Source organism: Pyxicephalus adspersus, chromosome 10 (assembly GCF_032062135.1).
Source record: "Pyxicephalus adspersus chromosome 10, UCB_Pads_2.0, whole genome shotgun sequence".
Classification (NCBI taxonomy): domain Eukaryota; kingdom Metazoa; phylum Chordata; class Amphibia; order Anura; family Pyxicephalidae; genus Pyxicephalus; species Pyxicephalus adspersus.
In genome coordinates, this window is record NC_092867.1 from 9,622,249 (window position 1) to 9,646,840 (window position 24,592).

The 24,592-nt window shown below is 37.9% G+C and overlaps 2 protein-coding genes across 3 annotated transcripts in view; one reads left to right on the forward strand and one right to left on the reverse strand.

Moving 5' to 3' along the window:
* MMS19 (MMS19 homolog, cytosolic iron-sulfur assembly component) overlaps positions 1–24,592 on the reverse strand; it is a 116,850-nt gene that overhangs the window by 61,463 nt on the left and 30,795 nt on the right. The window lies entirely within an intron of this gene.
* UBTD1 (ubiquitin domain containing 1) overlaps positions 1–24,592 on the forward strand; it is a 36,642-nt gene that overhangs the window by 5,743 nt on the left and 6,307 nt on the right. The window contains exon 1 of one of the 2 annotated variants that reach the window (XM_072423827.1): positions 4,682–4,805. The exons of the other annotated variant lie outside the window; for it this stretch is intronic. The gene's annotated coding sequence lies outside the window, so the exon portion shown is untranslated. Of the gene's footprint in view, positions 1–4,681; positions 4,806–24,592 lie in introns of those variants that run through there. 2 annotated transcript variants of the gene reach the window in all.

The window sequence follows — 24,592 nt, forward strand, 5'->3', positions numbered from 1 at the left end:
GGGGTTGCAAATGAAAGACAGTGACACAGGAGCAGAGGACCTTGCCCCGAAGAGCTTACAATCTAGGAGTAAAGCCATTCATCATATTTTTTGACAAATGGTAATAATATTTTCTTTTTTTATGTACTTTTGGGGCTTTTTGGAAATAAAAAAAAAAGAAATACTTGTTTTGGAAACGGAGCTAGATTTTAAGGTCCCATTTATAATGTAGTGGTATGTAACACATGCGTATTGACATGCATCAGAACATGCACAAAACGATACATGTTCTGTTTCTGCTACTCCTGTACCATAAGGTGCCATTTAAAATAAATGTGTAGGGTGTTCTAAGGTGCAGCAGGGACTCCTGGAGCTGGGACTTAAACCCTAAAAATAAAAGAAAATTGTGAGCAGGCAGATTCTTTATTGCAGGGCGAAGACAAACTTACTAAGACAAACTGCAAGAAGACAAACTTATTAACTTTTCACAATTATTTCACTAAACTCACCTCTTTACTCCTTTTCTGGGACTGAAATAGTTACATGATCCCTTTCAGGTTTGGGATATTTACCCTTCTTGGTTGGACAGGCCAGAATGACATACCTCCCATGTATGCATATGGAAGTTTATTAATCCCCAGCAGCCAGGTATGTCAGGATTGTGCAATAAGCTGCTTTCCTTATACAAAGATTGCAGAAAGATTGTTTTAAGATGCATAAAATGTCCCTTCTGCAAAGAACCTGTTTGCATTTTTAAAATTTTTAGGTTTAGTTCTGCTTTAAGCCAAGGGCCCGAATAGAACACTTAATGGCGGTATTGCACCTTGGTTTGGAATGTGTGTAAACCGTGGTTAATAATTTTATATTGAATATGAAAGCAAATATTTGCAGTTGAAGTAAGAGAAATCTGTGTGGGTTTTCTGCTACCAGTCACTGAACATTCGATTAGAATGCTCTATTTTTAACTGGCTTTAAACTGTTTGTCTAGTGACAGGAACGGTCCAGTCCTCCATGTGTAAATGTCATAGAATGTCACCTCTTCACCTTCATGTGTAATCCTGCTGTTTTTTCTTAGAGTCAATAACATGATCACATTTGTCAAAGCTTGGCTTTAAAAGTATACTAGGGCCCTGCCAGATTATAAACCTCTGGGGGAAATGGCTGGTAATTTAGGATTGCCTCTTGTCTTGTTTATGAGAACCTTTTGGCTCGATATATTGCAGATCTTGAATACCTTTGGTCAACCAAAACTCAATATGTGCTTTGGGTTCTCCCACTGGGAACCTACTGAAGACCATTTTTTAAGGATTGCTGTAAGAATTCCTTTAAATGTTCAGTAATTGTAAATTGAAGGTAATGCACCATACCTGGTATATTAATGCAATGCAGTGTTCTTGATGAACCTATTCTTCGTCAATTATGCATATTGTAAGTACTGCATTTAAAGCATGCAATGAGACCTATGAAACCAGATGCAATACTACATCGACATAGCATCTTACACATTGGCCCTGTTTTATTAAAGCCTTCCAGGGCTGAAGAGGATACACTTTCATTAGTGAACATGAGTGATCCAGAAAACCTGGAATGGATTTGGTTTAAGATTCAAAACCTTTGCTAGCAAATGACTTTGAAGAAATCCATTCCCGGTTTTCTGGATCACCCAGCTTCACTGATGAAAGTGTAGCCTTGGAGAGCGTTGAATCAAAACAAGTTTTGAGGGCTTGGCTGTACTTTTATCTATTTTTCATTATGTTTGACATGCTTTCCAACTATATTCAGTCTGTAATATAGGTGTTGTTCAGAATATGTACTGCCAAACTATTTTATCCTCACAATTCATGACTGCGAGTAACTGTAATCCCCATGGTGTTAATTCCTGGTAAAACATTTAATACTTATAAAGATGCCTCTGGGTAGGATCTTGCTGCTGCATGTTAACAAATGTTTTTTACAAAGTGTGAAAAATATATGAATCTTGAATCCTGTTGCTGTGTTGGTTCAGTTGACAGGCAGGCTACTCTCATATTTGGGTTACCATCAAATAACTAAATGTTAAAAACAGACAGCAGGCGGTTATGACGAATTCTTGTTGATAAATCTTTGTATCACTAGGGTGATCCTTCTCTTTTCTCAATGAGGGAAAGATTTCTTATGTATGATTAGTCTTTGCATGGATGGGATGTAACAGCAGGGAAGGACTATATTAAACTGCATGTGCAATATTATTATTATTAATAAACTGGATTTATATAGCGCCAACATATTATGCAGCGCTGTACATTAAAAAAGGGTTGCAAATGACAGACGAATACAGACAGTGACACAGGAGGAAGAGAGGACCCTGCCCCGAAGATCTTACAATCTAGGACACTTTGGCAGCGTTTACAATCCAAACTTTAGGTTTATTTGCCAAATTGTTTTTTGTCTGTGGTTGTCCCAACATAACACTGATCAAGAAGTTTTTAGTTGATCATAAGAATTTCCCTTTGTTTATGATTGCTGTTCGTAACGGAAATGCTATTTATTGGCTAAAAGGTCCACATCATACAGAAGCAATGAAAACCCAACGGGTGTAATCCCAACTCTGCTCTATGCAGAACAAAATAGAAATTCTGTAGCTGAAGATCTTCAATCCACATCTGCTCTACAAGCCTGTGGTTCTAACAGAGGTTTTTAGATAAGTGTTGGAGGATTTGACACAATTACACCAGCTGCTTTAGGGTTTTGATATAGAAACTTTTTGAACCAATCCTGAACTAATTGACGGATGGGTACTTTTGTTGAACTATATTGGAAAGACAGGCATACAGCAAAGGTATTTCAAACAGTATCAATGTCTGATACAATACAAATAGTAGTGTTCAAAATATGAAGGACAATTAGACTTTGTTCCCAACCTCAACAGATTCTGTGAGGTGAGTGGAATATCATTCTATACATACACTTCTATAGACAAATAGTTTGTTCTTATACAGTCCATACAGACATATATTTACTTAGACATGCATGTGTAATCTGTTAGTCTCTTTTGAGCCCAATGCGTTTTGCCATTACGGCTTCCTCTGGGAACTCGAGACGGCTGTACCATGTACTTGGTGTGAACTTTTAATGGTTTGGTGGAATTTAATTTGGTGCATTCTTTACCATAGTGGTCTTGATGGGCTTGCTTATTAGGTTTTCATATAATGAAAAAAACGGACAAAGGGGAAGAATGGAAAGAAGTGGTTGCATACCTCTTGTGGTAGAATACCTCCTATTGGTATGCTTTATGTCAAAGGCTATGTACACACGTGTAATAATTGCTGTTGGAACGTATCTTTCATGATCCTTTCCAACAATTAACAACTGCATGATGCATGAACGAGTGCTGTACATACGACGGAGCGGCACCCCGATGCGCTCTTTTTTACTTGCATTAGGATGGTTCGTCGTCTATGGATCTGCAAGGACAATCATTCAGACAATGGACGACAAGCCCTGTGCATGTGCAAGATTCTTGTCTGATATCAGCTCTGAGCCGATTATTGGAGAAGAACCACTGCACGCATGTACCTAGCCAAAGTGCTACCTGATTAAGGATGTGGATGTCCCTTTAAAGGGAAAGTCAATAGTAATAGTAGTAAAGACAATACTGTTCAGCTTCGTGTTGCTGCTGAGCCTCCAGTAGGAAGAGTGTCTCAGGAAAATATACCGAATATATCCTTCACATTGTACTTTTGAACTCTATTTAGATAATCAATACCAAATACTGTTCTGTATTTAAAATGGTGAGATTAGCAAGCTATAGTGATGTTATCCTAGTGCTGTACAAACATGAAACATAGCTGTAAGTATCTATCTTGGTAAAATACTGGGTATCAGTTGGGAAACTTCATCCAAGTTAACCTGTCTTAAAGCTTCATATACATATAAGATGATTGCATAAGATGAGCATGACCGTTCATCCTGGACAACCATCACCTAAATTTGAAGGTAACTCTTCGATTCTGATGGGCACCTTATTGTACTATTGCAATAGTGGACAACATTCCTACACTTCTGCATTCACTCTTCATCACCATAACAGGGTGCCTTAAATACCTTTAAATTAAAAACTGACACTAACAAGCCAGGAACAACCACTGTGCTTACTTTCTTATATTGGAGGGGAACACAGTGGGGTGTCGCTGCTACGTCCTCCCCTTTCCATAGAACAGAATGGCGTTGTGTGTACAGCACTTGTTCATTTATCTGTTGCTGGAAATGATCACAAAGATCATTTCCATGCACAATCATCTGACGTTTGTACAAGGACTTAATGCTTGGCGAGGGTCCTACAGACATAGAAATATTCCCTGTCTTAAAAGTTAATAGCATGACTGGACAAACATTCTCCTAGGTCTGTAGACTTCTTTTGGAGTCCCTGTACATCCCTTGATAGCTGACTAATAGCAGGCAGTATGACGTTTGTCCACTCACAAACAAATGTGTCTTACATGTGATGAGGTTTAGAGCTAAAAGTCAAAAACATAAATGTGATTTGGGCTGGGTAGTACACTGACTGCCTGACATTCAGGGAATTTTGCAATTTTGGTTAGTAAGTTGATGAGTCACTGTAGGAAAAGAAAGTTGACATAGTAAACCGAAAAGCAAAAGCAGGAAAAGGAATTTCTTGATCAGGATCTACATGTGTCGCCCATCTGGCTGCGTGATGTAGAAAATTAATATTATTGCACAGTATTTATATAGTGCTATCGTATTACGCAGCGCTGTACAAAGTCCATAGTCATGTCACTAGCTGTTCCACAAAGGAGCTCACAATCTAATGTCCATACCATAGTCAGGTCAGTATTTATAGTCATATTTATTATATTAGATATTATTATAATATAGCCATTTAACCTAACTGAAAATGTGTGTAAAATGTTAGTATAACACGCTAAACCCATGTATTTTAAGCTGCTTGCCCTGTGTTATGTTTAATTGCCTTTTTGGAATTAATTGAATCAAGATTTTTACAACACTTTAATGTCTTTGTCAAATAATAATCCCTAATGATAAATGGAAATGCTTGTAACAAAGTCAGGTTGATGTTCATTGTCTGTATTGCTTTCTGTATTAGGCTGTGTCTGTTCTTATGATATAAACAGAGTTCAGTGGAATCGGTACATACATTGTGGATTATACAGATACCTGCCACCAACCTAAAAAGTGCAGGTAAGTCAAAATCAAGGTTTTTAGTTACTGTACATTATCTTGGATCCCTGTATAGCTGGCTATCAGGAATGAACAATCTCCAATGTAAAGAGGTGAGTTTAATTAAACAATTGCAAACAGGCAGGTTTTTATTTGTTTATTTATTTGTTTTATTGAGCAGACATAGCCAGTCCGTTTTGCAATACAAAAATGCCTGCTTGGAATTTTTATTTTCAGGTTTAGTTTAGGTTATGTTGAATCCTTAATGTATTGTACAACAGCAAAAATATTAAATATTTGGGGGGGTCCAGCAAAATTCCCCTTCATTGGGGCTTCGCTGCTGTGTTCCTAATCGGGACATTTTATATAATCAAAAAAACCAAAAAGATTTCTCTTCTTTTATCTGATATTGAGCGGCTCAGTGGTTAGCACTCTGGCCTTTGCAGCGCTAGGTCCCAGGTTTGAATCTCGGCCAGGACACTATCTGCATGGAGTTTGCAAGTTCTCCCCGTGTTTGCGTGGGTTACTTCTGGGTACTCCAGTGTCCTCCCACATTCTAAAAACATGCAGTTATATTAATTGTCTCCCCCCAAATTGACCTTAGAATGTGTTAAAGACATATGACTTTGGTAGGGAAATTAGATTGTGAGCTTCTTTGTGGGACAACTAGTGACTTCACTATGGATTTTGTACAGCGCTGTGTAATTGGTTGGCACTATATAAATACTGCATAGCAATAATAATAATATTGCCAGGGACAAGGTGAACGTAAATTTAGGAAGCCTTACTTACTTTGTGCTTTGAAGCTGCCATATACTTCCTTCTGATATTGAAGCCTAAACATGTCTTGATATTTGTGTTCTTCTGAACACTTCTAAGATGGCGGTGTCTAGCAGTGGTCTCAGGTTTTTTGTCTGCACAAAAGAAGCTTTTTACAGGTAACCCTTTTTAAATATGTTTAATGTACATATATTCTTGTGGGAAGATTCATTAAAATAAATAGCCATCGTTACTATGGTCAACATAGATGCTGCCATCCATGATTCTCTTCTAAAAATACTACTGGTGAAGTCCAAACTTCTCTGTGCATGCTTGGTTTACATCAGTGACTTATCGAATACTAAGCCTAATTATTCACCATGACATATTACTCCATCAGTACCATCAAACAGGAGAACCAAGAGTCAAATTTTAGCCCTAATTTTGTCGTTCCCTTGAGCTGTATTGAAACCATGTGGCTAGAATGATCTACTTTTATCGCTGAGACATTATAGCATTCGTGGAATATCAAACAATGGGGTTCATTTTGTAAAGCTTGCTGACAGTTCTTGACATTTCTATCCCACTTAATGAATTGCTTGGGATTGCTTTGCTAGGCTTTTTCCCCCCTCCACCATATTAATTGCGTTTCAGTTTGCTTTCATTAGTTGCCTTCAAACAGACATTCCTCTGGTCTGTGAGCTGGCTCGGCAGACGTGCCTTTTCCCAAAGTTGTAACTTTAGATGAAATGCCACCTTTTAAATCTGATCCCCTTTCATCCTGTCAGACCTTTATTTCTCCATGCAAGCAAATCCTTTTATACGCTCATTTTGAAAAGGCATCCAGTAGATGATGTACCTAGGAGGCATATGGCTTGTAGCTCTGCTGGAAGGTCACATGGTATGATGGCAGGCGACTAGACCAAACTTGGATCTCTGATAAGGCTCTGAAAAGTTACAGCTTTTCTAAGCAATATTTGATTCTAAAGTTCCCATTAATGTAATTTTCGATATTATTTCTTGTAAGTTCCATTGCAGTTGAGGTCATTTCAGTATAGAAAAGCCTCAAGCATGACCACACCAAAGGGCTGCACATAATGTTCCATGTGTGTGTGGTGCTGCAAAAAATGCAGCCATGTCACGGTAGAGGGTTAAAGACTGCGGGCGTGCTACAGAAATTATTGAATAGAGTCAGAGACTGAAGATATGTTATATAAAACTTCTAGAGATGGCTACCATTACAGCGCCTTTACAGATCAATACTTTCACATTTGTGCTCCCTACAGACTCCTTTTAACTGTGGTCAAATGTGATACTCCTCTCAAAGAGATCCATTATTCCAAAAACCATCACACAAGTGAAATACATTACATTGGGGGGGGGGGGGGGGATATAAACACTACTAAAAAAAATCTCAAACTATTCGAAGCATATCTAAAATCAAAACTTTTTGTCTCCAAGAAAATGATGTAGCACAATTTTGAGTTCTCATTCAGAACAGGAAAGGGAGATCCTCCACTTTAAAGCATTCCAATGACAGCTATGACTTTCTCATACTTGGTATGTTATTTCATCTTCCTTTGTTACATGGCCAGGACAGGAAGTTCAGATAAATCTCTCCAACAAGGGGATCACCGATGGCAAAAAAAGGATATTTTGGGGAAAACATATTACCTAGAAGAAGTCAGTCTATACACTGACCTGAATCGTCAACATGGCAAGGAAAATTCTGAATATGAGCTGTTCAAAAGTAAGGCAGACCTAACTCTAAGGGACCAGGGGTCTCCTGTCAGATCTTATACATTGAACCTTTTCCCTGAGAACTACAATGGTTGGTGCATGGAACCAGGAGGACATTGGCAAGCATATTTGGTAGCTTAAGTTTGGGTAAAAACTTGGCACAGGAAACTTATGTGCCATTTGGAAACACTGTTAAAAACTGCACAGGTACCATTATACCCAAACACTGTGCCATCCTTAAGCCACCATCTTAGTTTAAAAAGTAGATGATGCCTGGAGAGAAAAGGGAAATGAAAGGATGAATACAGTGAGCTCTGAGAGGTAATAACTACTTGTGTTAATGTTTGCACATTACTTAGCATGTATGCACCTATTATGCAAATATCTGATGCTAGGTCTGCTTTAGGTGTGTATCTGTGCATGGTATGCATTTCAGATTACTATGTGAGCAGCATGCCTTTAAAATGGCCTTTAACAGTGTCCATTTTGTTCTATAATAAGTTTTATTGCCTTGACATCACATTGATGTAGTCTGATCTATGGGATCCATGATTATTCTCTGGATTGCAATAAAACATGTAAAAGGAGAAGATGAGATATGAAAAGTGTATGCAATATTTATTTACAACATCCATTACCGGTCCATCAGGCTTTCACTAGCAGACCCAATAAAATGGCCACGCAGATGTATATTGCTCTAATTATCAGGGCTAGTATTTATTCTCCTGCCTTACTTTTACTTCAGGGTCAGGGTTTGCTAATTTTAAGGTATTTTTTAAAGCTTAATAACCTTAAAGTGACCCTGGCTGAATGAACAGCAGATCAACCTTCTCTGCTGGATTTATTGTGCCTCCTGCCTCCGCTTTATCAACAACCTTCAATACGTTTCTTAGCTGGTAATCAAAGATCCCAAAATGTTTTTGTTGATAGGACTTGCAACCATTGTAATGACCAAGGCACTGATCACATGGTTGGGGCTTAAATCGAGGATCTCGGAGGGTTGATGATCTTTGACTTTGCAGCTGTAGCCATTCAGTGACTTTGGGAGGTTCTTTACTATATAATTGACATGTTCAAAGTATACTTTTACTGTAGGCCATATAATAAAACCTGAATAAATATTAACTTGGTATATAGATTAAAAAGTTACTAGACATAATAGAAAAAAAGATAAAGTGGGCAAAGTATTAAAAATTTCTTGGAAAAGTTTTAGGTTCAGCCATAGTACATGTCAGTTGACTACCTGAATATACTGAATGACCAGGTTTTTTCCAATCAATGGATTTTTTTACTTTCTGATGGCACAGACCTATTCCAAGATGACAATTCCAGGATTCATTGGGCTCAAATTGTAAAAGAATGGTTCAGGGGGGATTAAACACCATTTTCTCACTTGGCTTGGCCACCATAGAGTTCAGGCCTTAGCCCTAATAAAAATGTTTGGGATGAGCTGAAGACAACTTTATACAACTTTTATGGTCTGACTCTCGACCACAATACTGATCTTGTAGAAAAATAATGCAACTCTGGACCGAAATTGTATAGGCTTACGAAATATTATGGCAAATGCATTCCGTAATCATAATCGTTTTCTGACCATTTATTTTTGTAATATTTAATTTATGTATGCTACTAATATGTAGGTGTTAATGCTTTTCCTATTCAATTAAGCAGTTTGTTTCAATTAACAGACCAGAAGTGATTGATGTTTAGAACTTTAGTCATATAGGACAACATGTGCAACATGTACACGCATGTGCACACTTTTCTTCATTAATTGAGAGATTGAACAATTTATTATTCAGTTGATTACACAGAGTCTATTCTAAAGCTTTGATTAAGAATCAGTTGAGATGTGTGGCAATTGCACTGATTTGACCTTTGATTATGTATATGCAAATCTTCTAGGAATTTATTACTGCTCACTACTCCCTTTGAGTAAAGTTTTCATTTATATGCCTTTAATAGCAAGAGTGCCCATCATGAAGTGTGCTGGATTTCACGGTGCACTGTGATGTAATAAATTAGGTAATTTATTAAAAAATATGCTTTAATCCTATAACTTTGCAGCTTTTAAAAATTAGGAAAATGCATGGCAACATGTGCAGAATAATCCATGTCCATGACCAAATGCAAAGAGGAATGAAATGTTTAACGTGCTGTTACTGTTAGCAAAAATAGCTTTTGCTAACACATTACTTTTTTTGTCTTAATCAGTAGTTCACCTTGTGTGTAAATAGTGGGTACTATGACATAGCCAGCACTGAATATTTGTATTTGTCATTCTTGCCTTTGTCTTGATAAAACCAGCACTCACCGATACATTCTAAGCACGGTCTTGCTTTTCATACGTAACACTGGTCTGGACTGTAAGAAGCTTAAGCTGAGTAGATTGTCTGGTGTGTTCCATGTCAGTTGGGTAGGTCACCCATCCTCTTCCTTTTACAGAACACATAAGCTATATATAACCTATAGGTCTGTAAGATGTAAAGGGTGGTGGCATGTTTAAATGCAAACATTGCTACATTTCCTTCAGTTCTTACCTAATTACATACTTTGATCAAGCATACCTATTATGCCCGTGCTTCTCCCAGGTAAGTTACCAAGTAAGCATTAAAAGTTGGATAAAGATAATGGCTCTGGAGTGTAGTTCCAAAAACCAGTTTTCATTGAACTCCCATAGTTATGACGGCGTCCCTTTAGAGGGCTCTGTAAACGATGAACCATGTAAACCATTTTTTTTTTTTTACCTTTTTTCAAGCAAATACCTACCAGGGTTCACTGCCGTACAAGCCTCATATCTCATACTTTTCTCAACAAGCCTACTGCCACCATTAAGTGCAGGTTATTAAACCATTTTCTGTGTGCCCAAGGTGTAAAGCACCTGCCCCTGGGTTCATCAACAAAGGGTTTATGAAGCAGTGGGGTGTTATTTCATAGTTACATTCTCCGCAGCTCTCAGTTCCTGGCCAAAAAAGGGTGAAATTTTGGCTTTACAACTGGACTAATGATACCTGGAATATATTTATTTAATATATATATATATATATATATATATATATATAATTTATGTACGTATGTTTATTCCTTTTGGAGTCCAAAACTGTATGGCCAGCCAATCCCGGGCAGTTTTTAGATCCAACCACAGTGTTTGATGAATGCTTTGTTGTGCATTTTAGGTGTGGATCACTGCATTGCAAGGGGTATATGGGACATCTCCTCCAAACCCCAAAGCAGCCTCATTCACCAATATTTCACTGTAGTTGAAACAAATCCTGATTCAAGTAAATGGAGGAGAAGGGTGGGCAGAATCTACATGTCTCATCGGGCAATTGGGCCTTTAAACCAATGCAAACTTGTGCAAAAAATATTTCGCAACTACATTGGGTTGAATTTGGAGCATTGTACAGGAGCAAGGTGGAGATTAGCCCAGTAAGGGTCCGCGTTTGGGCTTTACGCCAAATCTAACACATTTCCAGGGATCTAGTTGGCTAATGGAGACCATTGGTAATTTTGGTATTTTTCAATTTTTATCTGATCTCACTATATATAATAGATATCATATATTTGATATAAACAGGTCATACGTTATGTGTTATTGGCTACCCTGGGTGCTGGGGTGCTATCTTTTAACTTCAGCACCAGTTCCGAGGTTACATAACCATTTCCAATATCCCTGCCAATTGTTTCTATTCCTTTCTCCAACCTGACAGAACATTCTGATGTATGACGTCTCACTGAGTACATAGATATGAAAGTGCTTACAAGTTTTGTTATTGGAAACTGTTGTGTTCACTGTTATGGAACAGACAGATTTTTCATAATAGCGGAGAGAAATTATTTTCATATCAGTCTCACTCAGACCAAAACAGAAATTAATAAATTGAATGTAAACATTACATCTATTTTTAATATGTTTAGCGTTATGCTTTGCTGTATACTGTATTCTTACTTTTCTTGGAAATCGGTTGCTAAATTCCTGTCCTTGGCAACCTTTAACTGAAGTGGTGTTATTAAACTTCTGCCTCCATTATATGCACCACCATTGTCATTCTCCCATTTACTTTTCACTTGCCCATTTACCTGCTTATTAGTTCTCTGGAGGCATGCATAGCCCTAATGGAGTATACATGACAGGCGGACAACCCCTTCGCAAAATAAGAGGTGGCATACATGGTTAGTGGGAAGTGCTCATACTTTCAGGATTTCCAAGTAACAAAACTTTGCAACTGATCCAACACAAAAAAAAACTTAAAAGCTGAACACTAGGGCAAATATACTGTGATGTACCCAGTCCCACCTCCCCTCCCTCCAGTGCTGAACTTACTGGACATGCGTGAGATTGAACCATTTTTTTTACATTAGGAAATAGCAAAGCCCCTGATTACACATGCCCAAACTCAGGCATGCGCAGGAGGAGCAGCCCACAGCCCCCTAGGATATGTGACGTATGCATTCAAGGGGGCTGCGGGTTTTCCCTTTAGCCTTTGCACAAAATCACATTTTTCCATTACATAAAAGGATTGGCCACCCTTTTATAATGGTAAAAAAAACAAGCGTTGCTGTTGCATCAGGCAGCCTAATCTTTGGAATATTGCTCAATGCAAAAAGAGCAACACCTAATCCTATACTGGTAAAGTGCAATTATTATTGAATCACAACCCAGGGCACCAACACATGTGATGCGTATTGCTGCAAGTAAAGCAGGTGTTTTTTTGCATGTGGGTCTGGTATATTCTTCCACATGTAAATCCATGCATAATTACAACACACTAGGAGGAATGGTCCCTAAAGGAAACGATAGGCTGGCTGTCGCTAAAGGCTCAAAACTTTGTTCTAAGCAGTGGACCTAAATGCAAAACAAATGGTTTCAGAGTAAGGTGCAAAAAAATGCTGTGGACTGGTAATGGGAAGTCATTTTAGGGCAGAAATGGAAGAGCTGAGAGCAAGGTGTCCCCATTCCCTTGTTGGGTGGGGTAATGTAGTTGCCTTTTTCGGTACTACTGTAATAAGCACTCCTCAGTTTGCAGACAGTTTGAAAGACGCTGACGCCTCTGGACTATGCAAACCGATCCCTCATCATCTTTAATTACAGAGATAAGTGTGGATAAAATAAACATATACTGTGAATTCTTTTGTCTTATGTTCTTGGCCTCTGTTCTGCTGCTGGAAGACTTGATCTTTGGTTTACTGTATAATTTTATAATATTTGTTTGCAGAAGTATTGTTTTAATTAGAAACACAGTGGAACCAGTTTATGTGTAAAGTGGACTTGTTAGATATTTTTTTTTATGTTCAGTTTATGCATTCTAAATAATGTAACATTTTTAATAATGTATTACCTCTTACAGAGATTATAGTACTCTCCTTGAAATTCCTTTATCTGTTTTTCTTTAAAATGATGGTGACATCATTTAGGTTCATCATCTTCTAGACTAAGGCTACATACACACGTGCAATGGTTCTCGGCTCAGGGCTGATATCGGATGAGATCCTGGCATGTGTACAGCGCTCATCGCCCGTAGTCCTGGCGGTTCCACAAACGATGAACGATCGCAATGCAGGTGAAGGGGAGAGTGCCGCTCCATCGTTGTCCCTCTCTCCTCTTTATAGAGCAGAATGGCGCACCCCTTCATGCATCCTGCAGTAGCTTGTCATTGGAAAGAATCGTAAAAGATCCAAGGACAATTATTGCACGTGTGTACGCAGCCTAAAATGCTTGAGATGATGATCATAAAATCCATTCATGGCTGTTCTTAAAATATCTGATGTGAGATGGCTGCAATGATCCAGTCTAATCACCAGGATGACAAGACTAAGGAAAGGCTTTATTCTGCCTGCAGCAAACTGATGACATCTCAGCCAAGCCAGCATTGCCTTACTGAAGTTCAAGGGCTCCTTGTCTGAAAAATGAAAATGTTGCTGTATATTGTGTATTCATGCAGATACAACCTTTCTGAAAGGTTGTCTTGAAGAGGGGCTCAAAATACACATGAAACATACAGCGCACTCCTTTTATTTTTGTCACCTTTTATTCCTATGTAATGCTTCAAATAAAATACTGCTATTGTACTTCGTATTCCACCTGATCTGAATATAATGGCAGCTCTATAATGGGAAAATGCAATCTATAAAAACATTCTTCTAATGTGTAATGAGGAAATCATGAAACCGAATAAGATTTTTATTGTTGTAAGAAAGGTTATCTGTTTAAAAAATGTGTCCATCTAAAAAACGCCCTAGGCAAATATAATATAAAACATTTTAGTTTGGCCTTGGTGGTTACAAATCAGACCACATACGGGACTTTTTAGGCAGCCGAAAATAAATTCCACATTTCAATTATCACATTTTTTTTAAATGTTAAAAGAAGAGTGTTTTTATTCATATTAAAAAACATTTTAAAACAACAAATCAAGGAGGATCTCAAGATGAACAGTATCTCTACGCGTTTCGTGGAAACTATGTTCGCTTCATCAGGAGATCTAGAGAATTTGTCCTTCTCTACCCCTAAGTTCAGAACACGCTTTGGGCTTTCCTTCGAAATAGGTCCCAGAAACTAAAGGAGACAAGTCACTAAGCAGCCAAGCCAGGAGGCTGCATGTACAGAAAGTGCACACGTTGCTAACACTACTGATGCACTTTGCTCACAGAAGCTGCAAACCGAATGGCAAACTGAATGCCTCACTCAACTGTCTCATCTAAGCTGTGACTTCTATGTCAAGTCTTGATATAATGTAGTTTCAGTTGTGGTATTTTATAACTCCTGTAAATCAATATTTAGTGGAAGCACATTTGGAAACCATTACAACCTTGAGTTTGTGTGAATAGGTTCCTCTCCACTTTCCCAACTTGAACATGGCATATATAACGCATTCCTCTTTGTAAAATTAAACAATATTTATGTATGTAAACTGATAATTTCACCATACAGTATTCCACATTTCTATACAATATACCAAAGAACAGTAGAATTGTAACGTACAGTTGTAGAACTTTCTGTAACTGGACTTTTGTCCTCCAGAACAGAAAAAGTAATGATTAAGTTCATTAAGATTGCTTCCTATTTGCAAATTTTTCCTTATACAGTGGTACCTTGGTAGAAGTCCTTAATCCAGTTCAGATCCTTGGACTTATACCAAACAAACTTTTCCCATAAGGAATACAAGGAAAATGATTAATCCGTTCCCATGGAAAAAAATCCTATTGTTATTGGCATATTATACATTGATGAGGCTGTATATATATCACTTTACTTTCACTCGTTGCTAAGAAGAGTCCAGTGCCTACTAGGATGGTGCTGAGAAGGGAGGAGGAGATGGTATGTAATTCACGAAGAGTTATAGCGCGGGTTGTTCACTGAATGGTAGCAACTGGCGTACTGATGCTCTTGGGCAGTCGTGGCTTTGTCTCCAGGGAGGTAAATAAGGGTAGCACGCGGTGTTGTGACTCATTTTGACCCATACAAGTTCTAGCACAAAGGTTGTATACCAAGCAAAATGTTTCGTGTCCAAACAGGACTTATACCAAGTTGGACTTATTCCAAAGCAGACTTATACAGACAAAATAAAGGTACCACTGTATATTGGAATATTTCTACGTAGGTATTCTGGCTATTTGAACATTCTAGAATGTATGTTTCCTTGTCTATTAATAGACTATGCTTCTTTTGATTTATTTTGAGGGTTCAATACAACTTAAAATGACTATTTGGCTAGACTACAATTCCATATAAAATAACTATATGGTGGACTAAAATTGTAGGTTCCCCTTGTTCTTCTTCTGGACAATCGTGGAGAAAAAACTAAAATGAATTTTCTCAAAGCCTAGTTTTAGGCCAGCCTTCATGCATAAACCTGCATATTCAGCCAAAACTATCATGGCGTTTATGCCGTGTCAGATCTTCTCACCGCAATTTAATATCTAAGGGAAGCTTTTGACTATACAGGACTGTTTTATTTGGAAAAGTTAGATTATGATTTGCATGCAGAAAATGTAAAATGTGTTTAGTTTAGCAGTGCAAGGTATGTTTTGCAAGGCAATGCCCATGTGACTAATTTAACCACCCTACAATTGTGTATAATTATATTGTTTTCTTCTACTAGCTAATACAATACACAAAAGTAGACAGTAAATTGCAGTGGTAAAAAGTATCTATGTCTGAAAATATATTTCTGAAAATAACACGTATACAGTGACTCCTAAGCTACTTTAATTGGTGTTAAATTTAAAAGGACTGGAAAAATAAAAATATATTTTATTCGAATTGTACCATTTACAGAGGTTGTTTTACTACATTTGCTTATCTGATCTCATAATATATGTACTTTTTATATACATCCAAACCAGTGATAGTTTAGATTGGCTTCCAAGTTAGTATTGTATTCCCTAAATCAATAAAATAAATATATATTTTTTTTTTATATCTCTGTTTCTATGTTTTTTTACTGGGGCTTGACTTTCACTGACTTTATGATAAACTTCCCTAAGTGCTGTTCCCCGCATCAGCGATGATTCTTTTTCTGGCCATCAAGTCTTCTTGGACATTGGAATGGTTTAGCCATAAAATTACAAGAAGTCAGGCCCAAGTAACAAAGTGAAACTTAAGGGAGTGGCACCAAACTACCTGCCCTGCATAATAAAAGCTATTTATTTTTACACATCGTATTTTATAGGTGTGATGTGATTAAATTAGACATCCTGGCATTCCCTGTACATTGCAAGGCTTCCATTTGTTTCCCTGGTCTACATTGCAAGACTTCCATTTGTCTCCCTGGTCCGCATGGATTTTAATTTTAATGTTCTACAACCTTTTGCACCTCCCCATTATAAATAATTCACCAGCGTATAAGGTTTGTGATCTTCCTTTTTCTTAGAAATAGCCCAGCAGTCTATCCCACAGCTGCTAACTGGCTTTTTTAATGTTGTCTTTCAACCAGATAAATGACGGTTGAACCTGGGAAGCTTTCTAAAAAAAACTCCAAGGTGTTTTATTCGGGCATGATACCGAAGATACCTAGGTGTTATTTAATATCTTCTTCATTAAGGTGGAATCCCAAGCAATATATCACATACACCTAAAAGTACAGGTGAACTTTCATGGGAAGAACTTGTATATCTTTTCCCAACTGCTCCTATCAATTATCGGCCTGCAACAAGGACCCGCTTTTAGACTTTAACGCTGCTATCATTTAGGTGAAGCTTGTATTTTCATCTATGCAGTACAGCACAATGGAAAGATAATATTGTTGTGTAGTAAAGGTTTCCTGTAGAAAAAAATAGGCCCCAACATTTCTGCAGGGATCAGGAGATGGCCCGCCAAAGTATTGATATCACTGGTGCCTATAGCACTGCAAGAGTGCAAATATTTAACAACTAGAAAGGCACGTATAGAGGTTTTCCTTCTACCGGGTGCCTTTTCTCCAAGCTGTGATAGGTTGGCTTTATATTTCATAAGCAGATTTCTCTTTTAGGAGGTTTACTATATGCACCGCCTACAGTATAACAAATATGGGTGCCCTCATATACAAAAACCCATGTGTACACAGAAACAAGGATTTTAAAATATTCCTTCTTCGGATGTGAATGTTGCTGTTGATGATTCCACATAAATTTATAAAGAAAAAAGTCATTCAAAATGCAATAGTTCCCCTTTAAAATCTTTTATAGTGCAACTTGCATTGATGAATATTTTACGACCACAACAGCTGAGGAGAGGATCTGCTGAAAGGACTTAAAGGCCAGGGCATCACCGGCTCAAATAACATTACAATACGAGACTCGAATCGCTGACATAACCTCAATGCAACACATCAATGGCAACAGTGCCATCTGCAGACATTGCAACTTTATAACATGGACAAGGGTTGCCAACCCAAAAAAACACCAAAACCGTAGATGTTCAGTAATTAATCAGAATGATATTGACTGTATTTGACACATGCTTATTAGGAGAAAATGTTTTGTTTTTTCATTTTTGCTTTACATATTTCATGTACGTAGTGTGTTGGACAGTATGCAATCTTCGATTCTGCCCTCTCATTTACCCCCCATATTCAGAACATTTCCAGGTCCTGTCACTTTCACCTGCGCAACATCTCCAAAATCCACCTGGGACCACCAAACTCCTTGACATGTTCTCATTATTTCTTGTCTGGACTACTGTAACCTCCTTCTCTCTGGTAACCCAACTCTCTCCTCTACGATCTATTATGAATGCTACAGCCAGACTCATTCATCCTTCCGATCAATCTACCCACTTAACTTACCAAGTACACAGCCTTCCCACCACCCCTCTTCTGCTGCATCTCTTTGTAGTTCTCTTCATTGGCTTCCATTTTACCTGATAATCAAATTCAAACTCCTGTGCTTTGCCTTCAAATCCCTCCACAGTTCTTGTTCCACTTACCTCTCTGACCTGGTAGAAAAATAATCCCCCATCCACTCTTATCGCTCCTCCAATGACCTACTAATGACTTCCTCACTCATAACCTCATCACACGCACGGCTCCAAAATATTTCTAGAGCTGCCCCGACTCTCTGGAATAGTTTTCCTCATCCTTTTCGGCTTGCTCCTACTTTCTGATCATTTAAAAGAGCTCTCAAAACCCAACGCTTCAACCTCACCTACCCATCTTCTTCTGTCTCCTAAACCCTCACTACTCCCCCCACCACCCCACCACTACATATCTCCCATCCTGATGTGTGATACTTCTCCCACCTCTTAGCTTTTCGGGTCCTCTCCTGTGTCATTGTCTGTATCTGTCTGTCTTTTAATTGCAACCCCTATTTAATGTACAGTGCTGCGTAATATGTTGGTGCTATATAAATCTGAAATCCTGATTATTATTAATAATAATAATCTTGCATGTGAGGGAGCATACATTTTACTGTATATGGAAGGAAAATAAAAATGTGACTTCAACATGTTAATTGTATGTAATTAAAAAAAAAAAAAAACCTTTATCTACCCCCTGTAACCAGTACTACTTCCTGGAGGCTTCATTTTGGGCTAAGCCATGCCACTTATCGATCAGTTATTGGAGAGGGGAATTGCAGTTGTAAAAGCTTCCTACTAAAGTCAGTAACTTTAACAAAAAAAAAAGTAAAACTAGTTTTAAAGAAGCGGGTTCTAGGTTCACGTTTATAGGCAACTTGTGTCAATTGGAGTAGAACATTTGCTTTTAATTTGGGTTTATACTGTGCTGCCGGTGCTCAGGGATTTGCCGTAATGTGTAATGCTCAACCCCACCACCCCTCACCTTCCTACATACCTTTCTATTAAGCTGCTGGGGCAAAGGGAAGAGAAGTACTATAGCATGCCAGTTAAGTGACGGTTGTGTGACTGCTGGGGCTGCCATAATAAAATCCATGTTGGTGGCACCAAACACCAGTCATAGGCTTTGGGATGTCTGCACAAGGTAAGCTTTTTCAAGTAAATATACCGGTACATACAATATGTTTGAACTGCACACCATATCTTTTGTTAAGTTTTTGCTAAAATAGTCTAGTGACAAGATCTCTTTAACTTGTCCTGGACTCAATTTTTAGCATTGTTGCTGTGCCAGATATGATGAGAGGGCTAAACCATCAGAGATTTAGTGAGTGCCTGGCTAGACTGACATTTTGGTGTTATGGTTTCCTGCAGACTGTGTAGAGATGGAATTACACTGTTCGAGGATGGAAAAGATTTGAGTTAATCTGCCTAGAAGATAGAGAAATCAATAGAGAGTCTGTGTTTTGTTTTTTTTTTTCTTTCATACGATCTCAATGTCTGTCTGGCACCAGAAACAAATTCCTAAAAAGGGTCTTCCAAGCACAGCGGATTAATTGTGAGATTACGTCCTGGATAATTTGATTTACAAATGGTTGAAGAGACACTCACCTGCGGCTCAACGTATCATTGTCCAATTGTAATGGTATTAATTAAATTTAGCTTGTGCTGGAGGAAAGACTATCTCCACTGCAGCAGATGTATTTTTATTCTGCAGGAAACATGGGCATTATTGTATTCTCAGGTCATGTGGATTATTTGTTTTTGCCTGTGCTGACAATAGATGGTTTGCTATGTCTGAACAGTTCATTGGGTATTGTGTTAGTTATGTATGTTATAACGGATTATGTATAGAACGATGCATTTATGGAGATGGGACACCTGACTTGAAATGAAGAGAAATTGAATACCTTTACCTGGTCCTGTTTAGCTTTGGAAACATGTGGCCTTCTTTAATGTAAAATGCTACACTTAGAGCCTCCTGCAGATATCTCTAGAAACATTAAATCCAAACCTAGCCCATAATTGAACAAGGCAAATGTTTAGGTTATGTACACATGCTAGTTGATTGTCACCCAAGACTAACCATCATGGTTGTCTTGGGGCACAAATGAAGCATGTGTATAGCTGTCCCTGCCCAGTGTCACTCATTGATCCATCCTGGCAGTTCAATGACCCAACCAAGCAAGAATAAATGCTGTACTTTCCCAAGTGGGTGTCACTGGTCCTCCCTTCTCCACTCTCCATAGAACGGAACAACGAAATGAATGAAAAACACAAAGATCATTTTTAGCAACAGAGATCCAACATTTGTACATAGTCCTAGAACTGAACTGTACAAATCATTTAGCTGTGCACCTTTCCACACTGCCAGGATCTCTCAACAGTTTTGGTTTCCCGTTAACAAATTGAGATTCTTACAATTGCTTCCCATCTACCTTCTGTGACAATGAGTCCTGCACCTCCTCATGTTTACTGTAATATTGTGGGAGATATAGTCCAAGCATCTATTCTTCCTACTTTTAGTCACTTTGTTTCTCCCTACTACAACCACATTTAGCTTATAAAACCTATTTTGTTTACCTCTTCTTGTTTCTCTTTACAGTGTTTTTTTGCCTTGTTCAGTTTTTGGTTTAGTTGGACTTTTGAGTAAACTGAAGGAAACTTGGTGTTCCTTGAAATACACTTTGAGAAGACAAATGGGGAAAAGGATGGTAGCTAGGGAGTATTGGGACTTAAAAGTAATTGTAGAGGCCCTAATGACCCAATATAGCATACCAATAAAAATGCAATCCTTTTTTAAAAATCACAGAAATGTTGCCTTTTTCATATTATTTTTGGGAGCAGCCATGTGAACACAGGTACTCTTCTGTCAGTATCCCTCAAACCCATCTTTTTTTGCCTACCCGTTTTAAAACCCTCCCTACTCACCTATTGTTTGACACTTCCTCCACCTCTTAGACTGTAAGCTCTTTGGGTCAGGGTCTTAGGGTCCTACTCCACTGTCTGTATCTGTCTGTCATTTGAAACCCCTATTTAATGTACAGTGCTTTGTAATATGTTGTCCCTGAATAAATACTGTTTATTTATAATATCCCAAGCCAAGTGGGAGACATAGAGTAAAGCCATTTCATTGCCTAACTCTACCAAATATTCTACAGAATCCATGTAAAGAAGCAGGGGATGGTGGGTAAATATTATTACCATCCTACTAGGGGTGTGTAATAATTGCTGTGTAATTTCACATTTGGCATGGATTTCCACCTTAATATCTGTTAACGTTTTTCCTAAATATATAAAAGATTCTAATACCCCAACACTTACTCAAATATGGTACCACCTGGAAGTGATTGATTGTTTGATTTAAGTGACTCATGAGACCAAACCCTAAAAATGGGTATATAGATGGTTCTCAACATTTTGACATTTAATCTTCCATATGATATCTTATGTTTTTTCCCAAGATGATAAGATTCATAGCAATACTCCTTACCAGAGTCAATTACTGTGCCCATTGCCAAGTTGGCATTGCTACTCAGAGATGATGTTTAGAACATCCAGCTATTTTTAAATACTTGGCCATTAATTTTTATTACCAGGTAAGACCCTGGCGCCGCAGGTCTTGTTTACTTTAGGCTGGCATTCACATACAGCTTCAGTATATTCAACCTCAACTGCAGGATGGAATTAGGACAGGAGAACCCCCAGAGCATTTCCTTGGGAGGCTAGAAAGTGACTTATTGACATGGAACACCAAAGGTGACTGAGGATATAGGGGACTTCTTAAAGGGATGGCTTCAAAAATGAAATTGTGTTTAACATGTATGAGATACAGTCTAGTAGGAATATTGTATGTATTATTTGTGCAGCAATTGTGTATGTGTTAATTTTAGAAATATACATTGTATTACAAGGTACACTCATAACTGCCTTGTTCTATTCATGCTAGGCATATTAGGAAAAATACAATTCTCAAAGAGCTAGTGCATTTGCAAAAAGATCTATCTGCTGGTTGCAATTGTTTCTCTATGCCAGTCATTAGTTAAAAGGAGTTGGTGGGAGCCACCAGATCAGCTTTAAGGACGAGGCTTCTACTTTTTTTTTCTTCATTGGTTCCCCCTTTAACCCTTTATCAACATACTAATGAAAAGTTCTCTATTGTCCATGCATACCCTATTTCAGACCCAGTAACATCACCAGAAGCAGATTCTGGCTATTAAGAGGGCCAGTAGGGTGCTATATATGGCTTCTCAAAACGTAACCTTACCCCGCCTCTAGTACTCCTTTACAGAGCTATCAGCACTGATGCAAGTTGTTGAAAGAGGAGTTGTGCAAGAAGCAAGGTGCTTTGATGGGTCGTCTTCACCACCCTAGGTAATGTCCATATGTTGAGCCTCCAAGACTGAAAACAATTAAATGCAATTAATAAAATGGATGACTAGAGAGGAAAGGGATAAATGATGCTGGATGTCCTCCAGCCAAGAACTGAGGCAGGTGCTGATTTTCTGTAACTTGTACCCTGTGGGATGTTCATAGTGTGCAATGAAATCCGTACAACCAATGAACCCGTACAACTGGGCAGAACAGAATGTAAAGCTGGAGCTTAGCATTAATGTACACATGTACTAAAGCAGCAGTCGCCAACCTTTCAGACCACTAAACTTTATAATTTTAAATCCCGCGAACAATTATTAAAATTTAGAAAAAAAAAAAAATTAAATACATTTGTAAAATAATGATCTTCCTAATGGTGCCTGACAAGGACTGTTTAGGCTCCGATTCATTGATCAGCTCATGGTTAAGTGAAGTATTACTATTTTTACATTTATTATTAGTTGTATTATCTTTGGTATTACTAAAAAAAATTTAAAATATTTGTTTTCTTTTTCTCACTCATTATGAGTTTATTTCATTGGAATCTAAGACCAAACAACAAATGATAGTTCTCTAAGTCAAACTATTTGTCGCCATTAAAAATATTAGTTAAAGAAAATACACAGTTAGGTCAAACTTAACCTAAAAGGGCATCTGAGAATTAAACAAATAAAAAAATCGGATGAGAATCTGTATTTGCGGAGCAGGGAACACTGAAGCGTACGGCTCGGCAATGGTCGCCTCATACAACTTAAGACTACACTGACGTCACGCTGCGCCTCCCTTCTTTTTCCGTCTCTAGTACAGTTTGTGAATTTAGTGCAATATAAAGGTGAAAATTGTCATTTAGAATATAGGAGTTTATTAGAATAATATTTTATTTTATTATTATTAAAACATAAAAAAGTGGACCACCAAAATTTTCTCATGGACCACCAGTGGCAACCACTGTAATAAACAGTTTCTTTTACAGATACCAGAGCCTCATTTTCCATGTATATTCTATGTATAATCCATGGATGTTTTATACAGAAGTCCAATTTAGGCAGTAATTTGATTTTCAGAACTAGTAAGACAAGACATGGTATTGGCTAAAACTTGTCTATTATTTGTAGAATTCTATGTGTTCTTCATTACCAGAAGTCTATTTTAATAATGAGCATATGATTCTGTTCGGCACTCCCTATTGGGGTCTCGTATATGCTGAGTTGCAGAGTATCTTGCCCCAGGTAAGGAATGCCTGTGAAATTAAATGACCTTGCAAGGCATCAGATTTTCCTGAATCAGCTTTAATTTCTCGCTGTGCACAGCTTGAAATAAAACTGCCATTTGCTTTCACTCTCAGCAGAGTACCCCCCCCCCCCCCACACTAAAACAAAATGCATAAAAAGCTAATTTCTCTTATAGAAGATAATTTGGCACTTCCTGTTGATGTGCATGCGTAATAATCTAACAGAATGGATCGTTGATTTGCTGAAAAAGTGATTTTCTGTGATGTTAAGCAGATCTGCGTTGATATCCTTGTTGGTAAATGCCAAAAACAAATTTTTATAGACATTTATAAATGATCATTTTACACTAAAACGTTAATATACAAACACTGTCAAGGTGGGCAAAGGTTGGATGGATCTTCTGTCAGGTTTCATTGCTCTCCTTGTCCTGTGTTTCCAAATGTAAATGAATAGGGTTTAGTTTTGGTATTCCCTCATGACTAAATCAAAAAGCCACTCCCGCAAAAATAATTAGAATTGTAAGAAAGAGGAAAGAAACCGGAGGGGTTTTGAGGGGTGGCCAAATGTAAAGCTTTTTATATAGAATAAAACCAAATATTAATCACATAATATAACTAGTAATCAATATTCAAAGTATAGACCTAAATTGTATTGGTACAAATTACAATAGACGGTAGTATACAAATAAATTATAAATAGGATGGTCTCTATTTCCATGTGTATCAACTGTGGACACGATACTTCTTCTAACTAGACATGGAATTGCTATTTGAAAGTCGCAAAGAGAGCTATCTAATCCCAACGCGTTTCGCCTCTTGGGCTTCCTCAGGGGAGACCATAAAGGTAATGTCTCGTTTGGGATGAGTCGGCACTGAAACATTGAGCTATAAGAAAAAGGTCAATCCAGCTAGTTACGGGTATGTGATGGATAAGGATTGTCACTGATTGGAAAGAGAGGGAGGAAGTAAGTATTTACCGGTATTTCCCTGGTTACATACGAGATAGGGACTGTAGGTTTGTTTTTAAGTTGAATTTGTAAGTCGGAACAAGCACATTA